The 15,000-nt window shown below is 37.3% G+C and overlaps 1 protein-coding gene across 2 annotated transcripts in view; it reads left to right on the forward strand.

Annotated features, from left to right (window-relative positions):
• The first annotated feature begins 2,188 nt into the window (after window positions 1–2,188).
• Window positions 2,189–15,000, forward strand: part of LOC138004179 (transcription factor SOX-14-like) — a 16,726-nt gene continuing 3,914 nt past the window's right edge. The window contains exon 1 of one of the 2 annotated variants that reach the window (XM_068850651.1): window positions 2,189–2,347. The gene's annotated coding sequence lies outside the window, so the exon portion shown is untranslated. Of the gene's footprint in view, window positions 2,348–12,196; window positions 12,216–15,000 lie in introns of those variants that run through there. The other variant, XM_068850719.1, reaches the window with a different exon arrangement.

The following is a 15,000-nucleotide window of genomic DNA, read 5'->3' on the forward strand; positions in this document are numbered from 1 at the left end:
GATTTGACCCTTTTTTGGAATATTGGATAGATGTTATGATATTATTTTAATCCTGACTAAGCGACCCGCGATTGGTCAGTAGGCACAACGGTGATCAATCGTGAGTCTTAGGCCGGGTCCTTAAGCGATCTTCCGACGGAAGAAACCTTTTCCAGCCAAAAAATGTTATTGAAACAAACAACATATTTGCTGATGGAGGGAATAAAAAAACTTCCCATTTCATTGCGTGTGTGCAAACAAGCAACACACTCTGTCTCAAAAACCACACGCAACTACATAGACCTAAATAAATTTCCCACTAGTGATCAGGATCAAACTCTTTTCAAAACTATTTTCTTGAATAATGAAGCAAAAAATGGACAACAAGCTTTCTTTCAAATAATTCTTTACTGACAAGAATTAGTCAAATTTCCAATTGTTTTTTACCTGAAGACTTTGCAGAGTTGAGTACAAATAAATAAAATTATAATTAGCCAGACAACAGAGATCCGACTTAAGTAAACATAGATCCACTCAAGGTGTATGATTCCTTCTATGAGTTACCAGAGAAATTGCCATTTGGTTTCAGTGTTGTACATAAATCACAGTGAGTAAAATATTAGAAATACAGCTCACTGTGATTTCAGACGGCGAAAGATGCAATTGTTGTCGAAGTCCGAGTCTATTTTTCGTCGCTTTTAAGATTCCAGATATCCATTTTTCACCGCTTGTGTTGTTTATGAGCTCCAGAAGGGTATATTTTGTTTAAAGATCCAATAAAACACCATTCGCATTACATCGGCTTCGCCACCATTGGTTGTACTGTGTCCACCGGATGAAATTTACAAACTTCCACTTCCCCCTGAAACCTACCAAAGATACGCGCAGAAGACTCTAAGCACAAAGACAATACTTAGCAGGGGAGTGACAAGAAAGACCCTATAACGCAAGTTTTAAATACCACTCATTTTTCGACTGGATTGCCATATGGCTTGTCGTAGATTTCCGATGAAACTTGACACACTGTTGTAACATATAAAGGAGCTGATAAAAATGTAATAAGATTGGGGGGAAGGGGGGGGGGGGGGGTCACCGTGCTCGTTTCCATGTTACGACGCTGATGATCGTAGAGAACCATGCCAAATCACAGATCCATAGCTTCTTCGCGGTGCATCCGCGATGTCGGACAAATTTAGCTCGATTTTATCAATGTAATCCATGGTGTCATTCTATGGTTAATTCAGGTTCATGAATGCCTTTGTGAGTACTTAACACTCCAAAATAGATTTAACTTGAGTGTGGGCTGTTCGACTCGTAATGGCTCCTTCCGTACAATTTTACGAAATTGCTGAAAAACTGGCTACAGATTTTGGTTGATTTTTTAACTACTCCATGAAGACACCATTTTCAGCAAAAAAGAAAAAAAGAATAAAAAGTGGGGGTCACCGTACTCGTTCACGAGAAAATAGCCATTCTTTAACGAATTAAGCTTGGCGTCAGTGAAAATCCGCCCCTCTGTCAATTAATCTATTTTTTTTGGCCTGCAGTTCCACGAGTGCGCGGGCTTTAAAGAGCGGGCGACGCATACGTAAATGCTGATCTTGTAAACCCCTTATTCTTCCTCAGTGATTTTGCAACTTCACTCGTTTGTATCATTGCTTCTGGACGGTACATTGTTTTCATCTTCATCTTTTCATCTTTTCCGTGGACAAATTTTGCGAAGTACAACACAAAGCAAAACGAAAATTATTCAGCGTTTTATCGGATCCAGTTTTTTATAGTCTTTATTCTAATTAACATTACGCCCGTCAAATCACTAGTTTGATCCCACGTCTACGAGTTGACGCTTGAACTCGTTTTATTTTGTGACGTCATCAGTTTGTACGGCAAATAAATCTCGCTGAAAATCTCTGGAATGAGAGAAGATAATTATTACTAAAGAGAAAACACCACTCTTCGTCATCTTGAAAGGCTCTTTAGTGAGCAACGATTGTTTTTGTTACATCATGAACACTTTACATTTTTGGCAAACCACACCGCAAACGATGACTACGCTGACCTTTTTAGCTCTTTTTCACAATATTGGACTTTATCGTTCTGCCCACAACCAAAAAGATTTATGGAAACCTTATATGCGCAACACCGAGTTGACATTTTCCGCTTAGATCGTATAAAAGCGAGCGAAAGGGCACCTTTGGTTTTTCGGATCATTGCGTTGCAAAGGACCGTTGTTATGAAACACAAAACCGAAAAGGAAAAGAATAAGAACGGTATAACATCAAAACAAAGTCATTCAAAGCTCGTCACTTATCCTTTTTAAAGAGCAAGCCATCATCCAACCAATAATTCATTGTTACTTTACAATAAGGTAAGTCCTGCTTCTTTAGCAATGGCAACACTATCTTGTTTGTTCACAAAAGACAGCTGCAATATCAAACTTAGAGTATGGGCCTCTTTAAATAAAATGATGCAACTGATCTGCGAGGATTTATACTATCGAATGCAACAAGGTCAGATTAAATTTCGAGCCGACGAGTGGCGACTTTTAAATAGTAAAACTGGCGTATCAGTGCATAACAAATACAAACATTCATGGGTGAGAAGCTCCTCTTTCGTGGATTTACAAACTTAAATCGAAAGCGAATAAAACTAGCAGGAACAAACAACAGCAAGTAGATGGTCTTCCCGAAGAATTCAACTGGAGCTCAGTATAAGAGATGTACAGAAATTTGACATATTGGCTTAGTGATACGAACTTCATTCACAACGTCGAAAATGTAAAAATTGTCTTTGTTAAAAATTTGGATTAAAAAAACGGAAAAATGCCGAGAGGAACACTTTATCAAAAAGTTAAAGGTCTGACTGTTTCTCTTCGTCTAGAATCTGAAAATCACAGCAAAGCATTTTATGATAGTAGTTTTATAACGGTCACGTCAATAATTTATCAAACAGAGACTCCGTTAAGTTTAACCATTATTTTGCCATGATAGGCCGGGTTGAAACTTTGATAGATTTAATTTAAGATCGGCTTTGCAACGAGGTTATTAAGAGGAAGATTTCAAAACTATCGGTATGAGATTCTTGAGACGTGATGTCTATCGAAGCTGAATTAATTATCTTTGTGGGTAATCAAAGAAATGGTTCCTTTTGTTCTTCGAAGTCCCCTCAGGCTTGTGTCTTGCCACTCGAGACACTTTCCAAATGGTCGGTACCTTTTAGTGACCAGAATCCACTTGATGCGCATCCAAGCATGCATATAATTCGCTTTTCTACGCACGAGCCGAACAAGCGCTCTGGAAGTTTGCACCCTCCAGCTTCCTCACAAAGACTTCCGACCCAAACTGTTCCTTTCCTGACTCAAAAGCTAGCTATAGACAAAAAAACTAAACAAATTAACGATTAAAAAACTCGCTGCAGAAACTTGAATAAATAGGAAACCAAAAGGTTATAAACATTTTTTTTTCACTTTTCTATTCATTGATGATTTATTTCATGTTTTTCTTTCGAGCGACATTTCCTCCAAGAGTCAAAGTCGTTTGGCCACCAGGCTAATTTATCCACGGTGAATTCCTCCTCACACGCAGATCTTAGAGATCTTAAAAGCCTTCTCCCCTCTTAATAGACGAGTCCGCCCACGAAATTGCAAAACCACCGTTAAGATCAACGAATTTTTGAGCAATTTTCTTTTCATCATTGTGGACATTTTAAGAAACTGGCTCGAAAATCAGCTACCATGCACTCCTTTCAGAACCCTTTCTCAGACCCTATTTCACCTCACATTCGCCAAGGGACACTTCGTTTCTTTTTCTCAACGTCAATTTCCTTTTTACGCGTGTAAACTTTCCGCATATCAGGAGGATTTGTTTAGGATTAAAATTGCAGTTATTTAGTAAAAACCTAAAATACCCTTGTCGTTGAACGCGTCATTTACATTGAACTAGAAATCTATTGTTATTCAGGAGACTGTAAAATTGGCCATGCAACAAAAATCTATCAGGCTTAAATTTCGGCCATTGAGCGTTTTATTTTCTTTAGCGACAAGGACAAAAGCACAAGTCTAATTCGAGACGACAAGGCCTAGAGTTCTGCAGGCTGCTCGAACAACCAACTTGAAATGTCAGTTGGTTCGAACCAATTTGTCGTCTCATCTTAACGCCGCTAGCGCTTTGTGTTCGTTTTGAACACACCCATAACACTCTGCACATTTGAGAAGCTTTAATAAACTTTTAACAGACCATTGTTTGACCGAATTTGGCCAGTGAAGTCGGTCAGCTTTGAAGGATGTTCTAGAAAAAGTGTGCTTTTTTCTCATGTCCATACTGATATCTTTTCTGGAAGAGTCTCTTGTTATTGAGTCTAGTGGTCATTTTCGTTGATCCGCAACCTTTTGTATACCTGTTACGTAAAACTAGGCGCACGCCACTGCAAACCCTACTTTGAACCACGTCAACCACGATTCGCAATTGATTTCCGCTTTTATCTTCCACGCTACGCAGGCTAAAAGACCGAAGCATATGCATCCTCCAATTAACGCTTAGCAGCATGATGTGCCAGGTTAACTCTGGGGCAAAAACTAGTTGCATATGCTGCAAAAGTTTGTGCTTGTCTGTAACTCGCATAGAAGAGCCGTAAGGCGTGAAGAGCGAAGACGCATTAGTGCTGCCGACCAAAGAACATAAAATATTTTGGACACTTTCTCTTTTGACGAGTTTTGACGAGGGCAAAATATCGTCTTTTCCATTATTATTTTTTGATTCTTGAAGGCAAAACATGTTAGTTTTCCCCTTAATTCTTTTTCCTTTGTTCATTTGTGTTTACCACATGGCAAGTTTAGTCTAGATTTATTCGAACATGATCCAAATAAATTTCTCTGATACAGAGTCAACAATCTAGCCGTCCCTCTTTGTCTCGGTCACGTCGAATAAAATCTTTAACCTTCTTCAAAACGGTGTTGATTTGGGCTAAAATGTACCTTGAATGCGAAGAAGTCGATTATTGGTTTTGCATTCATTCATTATGCCTCGCACGTGGTCTTTTGTTTTCATTGAATTGAAAGCTAGTGGCTTTCTTTACTGAATAAATATGCATAAAACAAAAAATTTGTTATCATATTTACACAAGTGACTCAAGTCACGAGACCTTCACTCTTAAGCCAATACAGCTTCTTTTCCGAAGTCTTAACGCGTCATCGAAGAATATAACACAGCTGAGCATCTATCATCACTACATTTGCGCGTATTCAATAGGCCATTTCCGAGTTCATGTCTGCCTCCTCCTCAAAGCGAGTCTAAGTGCAAAGTTTTTGTGATGGTAATTAGTTCTACTTTACATATGAATGGAAACTAATTTTCATAACAAAAACTTCGCACTTACACTCGCTTTGAAGAGGAGGCAGACATGAACTCGGAAATGGCCTATTTATGTGACGTGAGTCAAAGCCTTTAATGGCATCCTACGATATCAGGAGCCCATTACCTGACAATATCCAACAAGGAATATAGCCCTTTAATCTGACGATGAGAACATGCAGGGGTTCTCTGTGAAAATGATTCACGAGCGAGGGTTTTCCGAAAAAGACAAATACATCACTTTTTGCGCGTGATTATCATCACGCACCTTACTTACAATGTGTAGAACCATCATCGGCTCTGCAGTACATCAGATTGACCTACAGCACTAATCTTTTGTGCTATTGCTACTTATACCACTCCATAGGGGGAGCAAGCCCCAAAAGAGTGGGCAGAGAGTATACGACTGACCGGATTGCCAAATTGTATACAGTGTGTATCAGGTGAAAAAACGCGGTCTTCCTGGTCAGCGGTCAACCACTAACAGGAATTAACATCACCCTTTTGTGTCAAATTATATTTTTGAGAATGACTTCCCTAAATTTTCCCACAGAAAAAAAACAACTAAGAAACAAACAGACGAGTATTGTCTCGTTCTGAGTGACTGGATAAAAAAAAAAAAAAACTAGATGGAAGGCGAGAAGCCCATTTTCACAGCCAGTCCTAAAGAATAACGCGGTTCACAGATGCAAGTGAGTAAATCGCTCAGTCACCTTTCGATATCTAGAGGTTTGAAATATCTATCCTGAAATAGTTAATTTTTATCACGAGTTTTTGCGAACCTCATTTGCTCGGCATCATTCAACAATGCAACCGGAGTTTATTCACTTTTTAGAAGTCAATATCTTGCAATCCGGCTTAGCCTTGCGGTTTACTGTGCTCGTCGGCGTAAATCTGAACTAACATGGTAGCACCAATCGTCTTTTTCGATATCGATTCAAGCGAGACGCCCCGAAGAAGAACAAAGCCAAATTCAAAAGTTTTCAAAGGTTTGAAAAAAAAAAAAGATTACCTCGCGATACTGAACAATGTCCCAGAGCAACTTGATTAAGTTCTTAAGTAGAAAACAGTCAAAATAATACTACCGGCACGTTGTGTTTTTGACAGTGTTTGCACAAATAGAATGTGATATCGTGGTATTTGACAGCTGCTTAGAAGCTGTTTAAATTTACGCAGTTTGGCTTGAGTCTTTTATACAGACACAATGATATGAAATTGATGCCACGCGATACTTGAGGAAATTAAGTAATTTAAAATTAATGCTTACTGAGAATCAAGGGCATTTACAAACATATCTAAAGCTCGCTTTTCTTTGTTGTAGCAAAATAAGGATAAAATTATAGATAAAAGTTATAAATAAAGAACGTTAAGAAGTGAAAGAAAGCGACAAAAATGACATTTCATTTTCGATTATTTAACAAACTGCTGCGGTAAAGATGAATGTCGTTCCTGCCGGTTTAGATTTTTTTCTTTTTATTCAGTAAAAGAGTTCACAACTGAAATGGTAAAGGAAGCCTGTAATCTCTTAACATTCCTTTTTTTTAAAACGCAAACACGCTGAGAGAAATATTATGCTGTACACTGTAATTACAAAATCTTCAGGTAAAAATTAACCTTGCTATGTTGATACATGATTGCACCTGCTTAATTAGAATACTTGACAGGGTGTGTTGGACGATATTTCTTAAATCGTCTTCAGCTCTGTTTAAAATCGTCACAACAAAAGAGATGTATCCATTAACGATGACTCCAGGACACTCCGAGAAATAAGTTCATTTCTCTATAACTTTTAATCAGGTCAACCGCGGTATTCGCCATCGCCTCTCGCATACATCCTTATTAACACAGGGGCGCCGGAGACAATAGGGGAAAACACTTACACGATACATCGCTTCTGCTTACACTTCCAGCATACTTACTTACTGGTTAACCCAACCTCATTGGTTGTTCAACTAATGCTTAAGACGTGAAAGCCGTCAGACGTTAACTGATGCGTAAGACGAAGATGTAAACGTCTCTAAACGGACATTCTATGCTTAAACGTGATTTTCACTTATTTAGAAATATGTGGACGGCAGTAAGTTTATTGTCAAATACCTAATATAATACCTTACTAGTATGATACCCAAGGTTATTACGAGTAGAAACATACTCCCTTCACTTGCGCGACTACGTTTTTTCTTGTATGTGATTTTAGACTGGTCAGACTTACACCCAATCAGAACAAAAAAAATCACGAGGAGAAGTTACATTTGAATTTTTGGTTCTCAAGAGTCACAGTTACAGTTTTAGACCCTGAGGTTCACCAGCCGATTGCATTACCGAGCAATCTCAAGCATTTGGACCTCAAATTCCCCAATGACATTTGAATTTGTTGCCAGCCCAACTCCTACATGCACTCTTCCTTGTACGTTTGTCAAAACTTCATTACTCTGAACCCTACACTTTGATAGCAAACTTTGATCTTTATCGTTAACATTATATCCATATTTTACAGGGAAACCGCTTAAAAAGCAGGACTTTCTCAATAATTAACGAACTAAGATTTGTTTTTCTTTAACTTTAAATTCTTGTCAACAAACGTCAAAACATCTCATTAGAACCGCACAAACAAATTCGAAGTTATTTACGACCATTAACAGTGATAATTTGCCCTTAAACGTGATTGGATTTAGAGATGAAATGCAGCTTTGTAGGGGACTTTCCTTTCTCCTTCAGAGAGTGTTGCTAAGTTAAGCATAACAGTTTCACCCGAGTTCCACTGAACATGTATCACCGATATTGTCATAGTCGAAACAGTGGATAATAAGTACTTCCTTAAGCTCCTGCCCTAAAGAAAGAAAGAATAAATGATGAAACAATGTCGTCAATAATTGAAATTCTTTTGGTCGATTCATTTGTCTAAATCCTAGTCTGCTAAAGAACGATTCGCACGCCAAAAGGGCACCCGGAAAGCGAACAGATTTCGAGACAAGCACTCCTTTTCCTTCGGTTGCCAAATTCCTGGTAATCGAGTTATTCCTTGCTGTCAAAAAGACAAAACGCTTCAAGTCTCCTTAAAAGTCTCAAGGTAATTAACGCCATGTGCTCATAAACCACGCGATTCTATTGATAGCTGTCACTCTAATGGACATCTGTCTATTATCACAACAAAATGCATTGAAATGGGTTCTTGTTGATATAATACTCGACAACGTTTAAATCGGTGGTCTGCTTGTTCGGTGGTAATTTCTGTAACAGTAGGCTAGATAGTGATCACGCTACACATCAGTGATAATTAACATGGACAATTACCGAGCAAACTGATCATGTATTACAATCGATCATGCACAGTGGTTACTAAAGAAAGCATGATCCACATATCGTTTCATCGTTGGTGGCATTGGAATGCGGTTTTGCATCGAAAAAAAGTAAAGAAAAAATATAGAAATATTACCAGTTGTAACTGAAAACTCTGATTATCTTAAAATTATTAAAGCACTCTAGATTCTTAAATTCCCGAGAAACGTCTTACAAAAGTTAGAGGGATAAAGAAATTGTACTATTTGAGGGGCTTAACCGTTTGTTCTTGTTGGAAACTCGAAGGAAATTTTCGGGGAAAAAAATTTTTTTGAGGATATTTCTTTTTTTTTTATTGTCTTCCGTCTAAAATACGGAAAGACAAAATAGTTGTTCAAGATCCTGTAGCCATTTGAGTTTTTGAAACACATATTACACGTATTGACATCCTCACGAGGAAATAATTAAAGATGTGGAGAAGCATGCGAGTGACCTTTGTTTTTCTTTTTAAAAAAAGGTAAAATGGATTTTCCACTAGACAAGATATAAATATATCTTCTTGTTATCATAAACGGTTCATTTTCAATTGTCCTTAAAATAATGGACTACTGAAAGAGATCATATGTTTGTAAACAAAGACAAAAACTCTCTACTCCGTGTTAAGAGGCAAACTCTGATTGAACTGGGGTATCTTAAAATTCACGAGAAGGTTCTTAATATGCCACTAATTTTTCGTAAATGGCAGTAACATAAGCAAATGATGACGCCTTTGGTAAGTAAAAAGATTTAAATACTCCTTCCAAATCAGTACATTAGAGCCGGCCATTTTGAATTTTCTAATATTGAAATAACTGCCTACTAAAGCTGAAATTTTCTGCCGTCGCCTTTGAATCACTAACATATAAAACAAAGAGAAAGATAAGAAAACCTGAAGGAACGGGAAAGCAATTTGTGTCAATTTGTGTCAAACCATGTTACTGTACTCGCAGTTCATGTCCGACCTCTTTGGCTGCCGTGCCATACAAGAAGCAAACAAGCGAAGTATTATTTAATATCTAGCTAAGGGTGCTCTCTTGCGTGGAATCTCGAAGGCGTTATACAAAGGAATTTTTAAAGCATATAAAACCTTTCCTGACAGCCTTTGGCCAACGTTTAGCCTAAGATTTCACACGATGGGCTTTTCAAGGGAGATGTGTTTTCGTTCTAGATTTCTTATTGTCGCAAACTCTTGCAGATGTCTTAGTAGCTTTGCCAAAACAAGGGGACTCTTTCTTTTCATAAGAAAATCGCCGGAACAAGAAATTTCGGGACAATTTAGTCTAGAGATCTTTTTTTTGCGGAAGTAGTTAGTCTTTAGCGTATTAGCGCAAGAATAAGGAGTACGGAAAATGTATGGACAGCTGCTTGCGTTAACGCAAAAAAACTTGAAGATGAAACGCCTCTTTAGCTATCGAGTAGTGTAATTGTTTAGAGATAACTCTCATCAAAATTTGAATGACCTTACAAACGCTATGAAATAAATTGAGGATGCAAATCGAGCATGCCAAACAAGAAAAGTCGAAGAGCGCGGGTCAAGTTTCAGTTCACGTTTAGCTTTAATTCTCAGGCTTCCAATGCTTCCAAAAAGGCATTCAAATTTATGTGAATTATAAGCAATTCAGTTTGCTTTTAAACATGACCAATGAGAAACAGAGAAATAGCACATTCTAAACAAACATGATTGCAGAAACTAAGGCCGACTCTCAAGGCTCACTTAAAAGCCGATAATGGGTTCATAATAACAATATTGTGAATAGCTAGGCTAAAACATAGACGCAAGAGTGGATATTGACTTTTCTCTGCCAACAGCATCAAGTAATGTGTCATTTACATTCCAGTCATCTTCCAATTTTACTCGAGGCAAAGTAGTAACTTATACTATGTTATATCAAAAGTAGTTATAACAAACAGGCAGCCGTAGACTGACTTGCGTAAATATTTACTGTGTATAAGGAGCGTCTCCGATCCTGAACTAAAACACGTATAATTGCTTAACTCAAATCAAAACTTCCCCAGGCAAAATTCAAGCCCATACTAATTTCTTTGCCCAACAGAATGGAAGTTGTTATGAGTTGGGTTCGAAAGCAACTCAAGAATATTTTCGGTCGGACTAATTGGAAACCATTTTTCAGTTCCCTTTGTTTTGTTTTAAGGTTTCAATCCAAAGTAGGTCTTTCGCATTGCAAGGATGCCAGTGAAACGAAAGAAAAAGACAAAGGGATGTTGTTAGTTCACAATAGGATGTTTTGAACATTTTTCACTTTCCCTGCAACGAGCAAAGCTATTCTGCAATTGCACGCAACGAGCACTTATAAGCATTTCTTCACAATTTGAGATCGAAAAAAATTAATTGCAATGGATTATTTGTCTAAAAGCTATATAGTAAATTACTCGTTAAAGTACTTGGCCATAGACTGTTTTTCTTTTTTCCATCAATAAAAACCTCCTTTGTGTTTCAATATTTATACTGCGTCACTTCCAACGTTATGTTATCCAAACAAAGCTCTTATGCACTGAAAACCGAAAACCACTTTGCTGATAACAGGCGGCCAGGCTTTGGTTTCGGAACAAAAACTTTAAACACAAAAGAAAAACTGCTGTTAAACATCAACCACCAATAATATTCTGTAAAGAAAAAAAATGCACATTCAAAGCTAGAGTATTATAGAAAAGAACATTTATAATTACTCGAGAGTGAATTGATGATTGTCTTTCACATATGACATAGGTGTGTCCTTTTAGAGGAAGATTAAAGAAATAAATACAACTTTCCGAAAAAAAAGAACATTTACCTGTCCGCCAATTCAATTTTCTTTTTTACGACACAGATTGTAGTTCTTGGAAAAGGTTTGGTACCTTTTTGTAAGCTAGAGACCTTGCATTTTCTTCCAACTGTATTCGCCCCAGGCGAGTAAAGGTTAGGAACTGTATTTTACTCGCATTTCTCTGAGACAATAAAATCTTGCATGAACTTTATGACCTCTGGGAAACTATCACTAGATCGCAAATGTTTGGAGACGGCCATAATTAACAATTAATCCACTCAAACATTGCCTACAGGGAGATAAAAAAATGTACCTTTTTGTACCAGAGTCCGCAGTCACAAAAGTTTTAAATGATTAAATGGTTCTTCAAACTTGCCATCGACTGCGCAATTTGCGCGATTACGTTGAACTAAAACTGACTTGTCTCACACGAAAAGGCAATTGTCTTAACCACTAAATTTACAGTTCTCTGTTCTACGATTGTAGTGATGGCTGAACGACAAAGGTAGAAAACAAATATTTAGCACGACACGTTGTGAAGAAGGCGGGGAGGTCCCCCATGCGTGCATAATTGCACTCAAAAGCGTCGAGAAAAAAAAACAAATTAAACCATTTTCTTTTTTCATTTTTTTTTCTCTGCGACTCACAAATTTCAAAAACATCTGACTTGAGAATAACTCAAGAAAAAACAACCCTTAGGCTCGATTGACTGCTATAACTAAACGTTCATCGCCGATAACAGTATTTTCGCAAGAGACGGCCAAAGAGGGGATCGTCAAGACAGGACTCTACTCAGGGAGGCGAGGTAAAAGAGTGCGGTTGCTGTAAAAAGTATGGGGAAAATAACGAATTTTACCTCTATTGGGTAGAAAATTACAAAATCCCACTAATTCCGCAAATTTCTGTTCATTAATTCCCAGCCTGTTACATCGCTACTTTTGTTCATTTTTAGCTAACTCTTGGAACTGAAATAAGAAAACGCTGGGTGACTAAAGTACTGTTTGTTTATTAACGAAAAGAAAGCTACTTTATTACTTTTGAAATTTTGAAATTATTTGCTATTTAACGCGGTTCTCTAATGGCCTCAACAGTCTACGTTTTACTGTAACCATAGGAAAGTTGAAGACACAACTTGGCTGTCTTCAACGAGTAGTTAGCTATCGTATATCTGTTATAAAATCAGTCATTAAATTCTTCAACGTATCGAGCGAAATGAACTGGAGCATGTATCTCTTGGGCGTTTAAAACAACTGAAGGAAATAAATATCGTTGTGTCTTCGCCTTTTAATGAGCAGTAATGACAGATGAAATTGAAATTCGAAATTGACCAAATTTTGGGATTTTTGCATTTTTGTTCGTGCATACATACACTGCAGTGAAAATTCGCTCAAGGTCGGTTTCGAAGAGAAAAGTGTATGTAGTTCATCGCAGATAAGATCAAAATCGATCTTAATGACCCTCGTATTTTATTTAGGCCGCTATCAAGCCCATGGTAAGTTTTCACACTGAACGTTTTGAATGGACGGAAAAAATACACCAAATGTCCCGTTATTTGGAGATTGCAAATATTTCGCTGAGTATTTCCAACTTACTTGAAATAATAATTTTCCACTTTGCCCTGTCATTCTTGTTTTTATAGAGTGACATTCACCATTTCTTTCTGCAAAAGACGTTCCTTCGGGCAATGGATAGTATGACTAAGACATTTACCATTTTTGCGAAATTAGCTCACATTCAAGAAAACGTCTTCCATGCTTTACACTTACAACCAAGACGGTAGTTTAGCGTCAAAACCGCGATTACGAACTGCTTTTTTCTGTTTCCTCGGTGCTTATCAACATCTCCTTTGTATAGACAACGAATTTTTCTTGCTACAAATGCAAATCAGTTTAAGAAACTATGGTCGTATTAGCGCACAAACCGGGTCTATTCTCTGCGAAGTAAACATTTATTCTACCCTTTTTCTTAGCCACTTCAACGGCTTTCCATTGTGTGTTGTTTTGAATATTAAAGAAACATTTCTTCGGATAGTATGAATTTCTCCGCCACGGGACAGCTTCATCATTGAAACTCTCAAAAGATAAAGTGATAATTTTCAAAGATAGCGAAAACTTTTTTCGTTCTCCCACAGGGGTTTGATAAACGCGAGAGTAAAATCTCTTCTAAACTGTTATTGTCCTATACTTCTTGTCGTTAAAAGTTATCGCATCATCAATAAAAAGTGTTTTCTTCTGGGTTTTAAGGCTCAGTCAAGTTAAACTGAAAGTGCTTTAGCATTCTCTTAAGGTGATAACACAATTTATGTAAACGACATTCAATGGCAGACAAAAACAAAACAGAAATAGCTCGCGTCTTTTCGTATCAGAAAGAAACAATTTTTAGTACGCTTAATTTTTCAAATAATCTCTCGCAAGATCTGAGACTTGAAGATTCTTTTTAAAATTAAAATAATTTTTCTAATTTTCCCGACAGGTGTCCAGAACGTTTGACTACTCTCCTCTCAAACATGCCCCAGGCATTTCTTCAAGTTAATGTTAGAAGCGATCGCGTTTCACTATCTGTCTGTCAAGTAGGTTAACTTCGTCGGCGGCCAAAGCCTTATTTACAAAACAAGTTAAGCGGTATGTGGCACTGCACCAAAATTCTGAAAGATATAAAATAAAACCAAATAAAGCCTTCTTGTCTGTCAAGAGAGTGTATTTTCAAAATGTATGCTTAGCCCGAAGGAACAAAAGCTGTGTCATAAATGTAATTTCACAAATCATTTCGTTTTCTTATTCCATAAGTTACCTCTTTAGTTTCAAAGGTTTTCTTGGTCGGGTCATTTTTCTTGCCTTTCCAATCGACAATTGAACTTGTCGATATTTATTTACAACAAAAGATCAAAAGACAACAAAGAAGGTTGTTTTGGTTGAAAACCTTTATTCTTCGAGTCAAATATTCGTTTTTAGGCTTTTCGTTCACTCGTGGTGATTTAACAGTAGGGGACACGACCTGAATCTTCAGCTATGCCTAATTGAAATAGTTTGTAGTTTCAATTCCTTTCCTTAAATTTTCGAGGCTGAAACAATCAAGGATATATTCTATGGCAAATAAAATAATTAAAGCCAGTTTTTGTCTCCTTATTAGCAAAGTAAACATGCATAGAGGAAATCAACTAGAATTCTAGACACAAGCTCAGGTAGAGTTACTCCTTAAACACAGTCTTATTTTATGGCAAGTGGGTCCGTTATTAATGAACACAGCTCTCACCGTTTAACAACAGAATTTCTACGGTAATTGAGAAATGTTTCAATCATATGTAAACAAAGAAGAAGAAAGAAGTGATCGTGGATGTCTCGCTGAGAAAAAAAATAGACGCGTAAATTGAGGAAAAAACCCACTTCGCTGTTATTCGCGTCATACACGAACATGTTTAAAATTTCGGCATAGACAATAGATTATACAATAACCACAATAAAATTCTCCAGTTTTTAATTCGGAAATATTTGTCTAGCGGTCCAGGTCGGCTGTAACCATAGTTCTTAATGACTGAGCAAATATTGCATTGGTATCATCAGTCTGAATTTAATTTATGACTGTTGTTATGG

The sequence above is a fragment of the Montipora foliosa genome, chromosome 1 (genome assembly GCF_036669935.1).
Source record: "Montipora foliosa isolate CH-2021 chromosome 1, ASM3666993v2, whole genome shotgun sequence".
NCBI lineage: Eukaryota > Metazoa > Cnidaria > Anthozoa > Scleractinia > Acroporidae > Montipora > Montipora foliosa.